General features: G+C 46.7%; 1 non-coding gene across 1 annotated transcript; it reads left to right on the forward strand.

The window, feature by feature from the left end:
• Positions 1–3930: 3930 nt before the first annotated feature.
• Positions 3931–3993, forward strand: LOC126506699 (U7 small nuclear RNA). The gene has a single exon (XR_007593311.1). It is a non-coding gene; the product is annotated as a U7 small nuclear RNA (small nuclear RNA).
• The last annotated feature ends 1255 nt before the right edge of the window (positions 3994–5248 follow it).

Consider the following 5248-nt stretch of genomic DNA (forward strand, 5'->3'; position numbering starts at 1 on the left):
GGAAGAACAGCTCATGTTCTTAACCTCTGAGCCATCTCTCTAGCCCCAGAAACCATATTCTTTAAAACACTGCTTGGCCTATTAGTTCTAGCTTCTTATTGGCTAGCTTTTACATATTAATTTAACCCATCTCTATTAATCTGTGTATCACCACATGGCTGTGGCTTACCAACAAAGATTCGGCATGTCTGTCTCTGGCAGCGGTTCCATGGCTTCTCCTCACTCCATCTTCTCCCAGCATTCAATTTAGTTTTCCCAGCCTAGCTAAGTTCTGCCCTGCTATAGATCCAAAGCAGTTTCTTTATTTATTAATGGTAATCACAGCATACAGAGGGGAATCCCACATCAGAGGGACACTTCCCACAGAAGACTGTGGGAAAGCAAGCCAGGGGAGAACCATGGTCCTGGTACAGTCTCTGAGGACCAGGAAGGGAGTGCTGATTGTGGAACCCAACAATATATCCTCAGTCTAACACGCTTCCCGTGCTGAAGACTGAATCCCTGTCTCAAGGATGCTCGGAAAGCTCTCTCACTGAGCAACAGCCTAGCACTTTTTTTTTTTTTGAGACAGGGTCTCACCATGTAGTCTTGAATTCACTGTATAGCCCAGGCTAGCCCACAGTTCTCAACCTTCCTTCCCCTACCTCATCTCCTATATATTGAGGTGACAACAGTTGTGTGCCACCTCATCTGGTATGTACCACCTCAACTGGCTTCAGTCCGTCTTACACTGTAGTACCACTAAGGGCTCTTGTTTACCTGTGTGTCGGTGCCCCTAACACTTCAGGATCCAGTGAGTCAAACTCTGTATTATTTGCCTGGGCCTTTAAAAGTCCTTATGTGTTTTTTATCAGAGAAGATGCCTGGCTCTAGTGGAGGCTGGAGGGAATGTACGTTAGATGGTTTGGCATGATCTATCATCAAATATGTCCTTTGACCCTGGCATATTTATTCTACATGTGCAACGTGAATAAAATCTAGTCAAGGTTGTTCCTTACAGCCTTTTTCTAATAGCCAAGGAATGGAAGCTAGCCAAACCCTATCGGCAATCATCCAATGAACCGCTCCAGAGCTATTAACAAGAGCGATATCCTGCTACGGACACATTTCAATACATAGTCACACAGGAAGTTTGGGCCAATGGAGCACACATATTATAACGCCCCACAAGATTATATTACCCAGTGTCCTTGTCACCATCTCAGTTCAAGTAAAGATATTTCTGGGCTGACTTTCCACAATGTGAAAACATTGTGAAATTATGGCATTTCACAATGACGTAATTCTCGGGATAGGCTGCCCCTTTAAGTGATATTTTTTAAAACGAGCCAAAGAAAACGGAATATGTTTGTGTAAAATTTTGTGTGAAAGGTAAAAGGTGTAGTGGTGGCGCTTGTACCATACAGAGAAAATCTAGACTAACAGGCAGCCACACAGTAGAACGAACAGAAGCTTCCACAGCGAGCAAGGGCTGTGCCAAAGTAGCAGGCCTCCTGCGCACAAGAGAGCAGAGGAAAGCAAGGTGGGAAAGGAAAAAACTGGGAGGGAAATGTGGGGTGTGGGACCTCTTTAAGGTTCTGGGAGGATCTAGAACAATGTTACGTCCGTGTTCTCGTCTCTCACATGGAAATATGCAGGTTTGCTGGGGTGGCTCAGTGATAACCTGAGGACGGACTTGGGGACCCACGTGATGGAAGGAGAGAACCATCGCTCAAGTTGTTCTGTGACCTCCACCAAGTGTCATGGTGCCTGAGCGCTATACATCAATACCCCTTCAAAAAGGGAAAGGAAGAAGCTGGTGAGAGGGCTCCGAGGGAAAAGGTACCTGCCAGCCAAGCCTGGCAACCTGAGTTTGCTCCCTGAAACACACGGCAGGAGAAGAGGACCGACTTCCGTAGTTGCCTTCTGACTTCCATGTACTCGCCAGGGGCTCACACTTACTCCCCTGTAAACAAACAAACATAATTTAAAATTTTAAGGAAGAAGTCTTGGTCTGTGCTATAACAACATGAATGAACCTTGGGGAAATTACACTAAGTGAAATGAGGCAGCCACGGAAGGACACACAAGACAGGAGATGCTTCGTGTGGTCTGGTCCATGGAGATTGAAAACGACAGAACGGGGAGAGAGGCTAAAAGGAGGAAGCCCTAAGGATGGTGTGTGGAGAGAGGGATCGGATGAGGAACAAGAACTCATTTCCAGGCCGGTGTGTGATCCACACCTAACAATATATTTCAGGGCTTTTAGAAAAGGACAACAGAGAACTCTCAGTCTTGAGTCAGGAAGCCACCGTTCAGGCAGGCTACAGTGAAAGGAACACGGCGGCAAGGAGAGACCTAGACTTGTTTTTATTAGTTTATTTATTTATTATGTATTGGGGGTGGCAGGTAAATGCTCCACAGTGGAGGGCAGAGGGCAGCTTGGAGGAATCAGTACCCTCCTTCACCATGTAGGTCCTGAGGATCAAACTCAGGACTTCAGGTTTGGTGGCAAGTGCCTTAGTCAGCTGAGTTGTCTTTCTAGTTCTTTTCCTTCCTTCCTTCCTTCCTTCCTTCCTTCCTTCCTTCCTTCCTTCCTTCCTTCCTTCCTTTTCAAGACAGGGTTTCTCTGTGTAACAGCCCTGGCTATCCTGGAATTCTCTCTGTAGACCAGGCTGGCCTCGAACTCACAGAGATCCACCTGTCTCTGCCTCCTGAGTGCTGGGATTAAAGTCCCGTGCCACCACTGCCGTCTCTTTCTTTTTTTATAAATAGGCTTTTGAGTAAATGGGAAAGATATGTAATTTTCATTAAGTTTTTTAAAGCTCTTGGTTACAGTTAAGTTTTTTCTAAAACAAGAGTGACACACATAAGTATGTATATAAGCCATGCACTTTGTATAAATAAATATAATGTATATTTAGCCTTCGAATGTTTGGAAATAAACACAAACGTATACATGTAGGCGAAACCAGCAGGAATGAATGACAGGCAAGTTCAGATCCCGTATATCCTAAACTTGTCTGCTGGCAATCTGCCTCTCGCTTGGAGCCCCTGGAAAGCACAGCCCACAGGGAAGGCACTGGAACTGGGCAAGGGTCAGAGACAGTGACGTCCGGAGCGAGTGTGGGTCCCTGGGTCAATGTGTTGGGGGTAGTGAGCAAAGGAAACTCACTTGCTCAAATTTAGCCCAAATGGGAAGTAGGTTGACACTCAGAAGGTCACAGAACCCACAGGCCAGAAGAGCCTTGGTTTCCACAAGGGACAGGAACCAGAGGGAACAATGTCACAGGCCAGGCCACTCGGTTTCCCAGGACCTCCTGTTTCCCATCTGTGGCCCTGCATGAGCAATACCAGGAAAGGCACATTATTAAAAAGGCGTGCAAGCAGGAGACAGACTATGTACTGCAGAACCAAGTGAATACGAAATCTAGCGCTGAGGAAACAGAGCAGAAACCCAAAGACTTGAATAGGCTGAGAGGTGCTGGCGGTGCCTGCGTGCTGCATGGTAACTGTGTGATTGTGCTGATATCCACTTAAAAGAAGAAATCTCCATGTTAAATTCTTTCCTTTTTTTTTTTCTTTTTGGCTCTTGGCTACCTCTCTCTCTCTCTCTCTCTTTCTCGCTCTCTCGCTCTCTCGCTCTCTCGCTCTCGCTCTATAATAGAAATAAAGTCAGGCAATGAGGCAACTCCCTGGAGAAGCCCTGACATTCTCTTGAGTATGTTCTTTGGCTCTGCAATGAACTTCTTCCCAATTTCCTTTTTAAAGAGTTAAGCAATGAAGGAAAAAGCGGAACTGAATAACAGCAGTGTAGTAATGTAGTATTTTTTAAACAGTGGGAAATGCTCCAACAGAGTCCTCCAGACACTGAAAGAGCAGGCAGAGGCCTCTGCAGAGCAGCCGCTGAGCCGCTGAAAGGGGAGGGCCTTCAGCTCTAGGGCTCTAGGCCAAAGGTTACAGCTCTTCCAGAAAGTGTCTAGCAGGCTTTTTGGTTCTTAGCAGAAAACCACCCCTAGAGTGAGGCGGGGGAGGTGCAGGGGACTCCAGGTCCCACAGACTTAGATGCACGTCCCTGGAGCCACTGCCAAGGACAGAGAAATCCAGAGAAGCTTCGAAAGACAGAAGCTGGATTAGTGAGTAAACATTAGAGTCAGAAGTCAGAGGTGCTGGCGGCACCAGTTTTAATCCCAGTACTTGGGAGGTAGAAGCAGGTAGATTACTGTGAGTTCAAGGCCAGCAAGTACCCAACAGCTAGGACTATATAATGAGAACCCGTCTCAAAACTTTTTTAAAAAGAGAAAAAAAAAAAGAAAGGAGGCTGTTTGCAGAACCAGTCCTCGGCCCTGGGGAACAGCCTTTTGCTGGAGATGGGATACACAGGTAGGGATGTGGTAACGACTGAGCAGAGCCCGAGCAGAATTCTCAGAGAAAAAGGTCAAGGCCTCTCTGTGGACCACAAAGTTCCCCTAACGGACCTAAAACTGCTGTAGACACAGGTCCTCAGACTAGGGGTGTGGCTTTGCAGTTCAACGCTTGCCTTGCCTGTCTGAAGCCCTGGGTTCCATTGTGAGCCTCCCCCGACTCTTCAAACCCGTCTCATTCTTACCTCAGTTGCTCACACCCGAGTCAGGTGGTCATTTTACCAACGGCACAGAATCCACGAGACAGGACAATGGGTTTGGATATGTTCCTAGCGACTTTCTCTCCTCTGATCCACCAAGGAGGTGAGGTCTTTGCCACAACCCCTTCCGCCCCACACCTCCTTCCTCCTCCTCCTCTTCCCCCACCCCATCTCCTACCCTAGGTCCTCAGCAGAAGCTCAGGCCGCTTCATCAGAAACAGAATCTCTGAAAGTTGCCTTCCTCTTTGGTTTTGTTTTCTTAAACTGAAGAGATGATAGTTTTTCCTCTTTCAAAAAATGTTTTCTTTACTTTTGAGAATTTTATCACACGTGTGTATATTGAAATATGTGACCCCAATTTCCCCCTTCCTGCTCTCCCCATATACTCTCAACTCCTCCTCCACCTCATGTCTTTTTCTTCATAACCAAGTCTAGTTTATTCTGTCTATATGCGCATGAGTGGGGAGATGGGGCTTAAGATGATAAATGACGTGCATGGAAATATCACAGTGAAACCTTTTATTTCATCTAATCGACGTATGCTAAGAAGAAAACAAAGCAAACAGAAAGAGGAGCGCAGGGTTTCCCACGTTCGTGGTGTTTTCAGTTGCTGCCTGTCCATGCAGTCAGCGCCGGCATCTCTGA

This window comes from Alexandromys fortis, unplaced genomic scaffold (assembly GCF_014885135.2).
Source record: "Alexandromys fortis isolate MF-2015 unplaced genomic scaffold, M_Fortis_MF-2015_v1.1 scaffold_66, whole genome shotgun sequence".
In the NCBI taxonomy this organism is placed as follows: domain Eukaryota; kingdom Metazoa; phylum Chordata; class Mammalia; order Rodentia; family Cricetidae; genus Alexandromys; species Alexandromys fortis.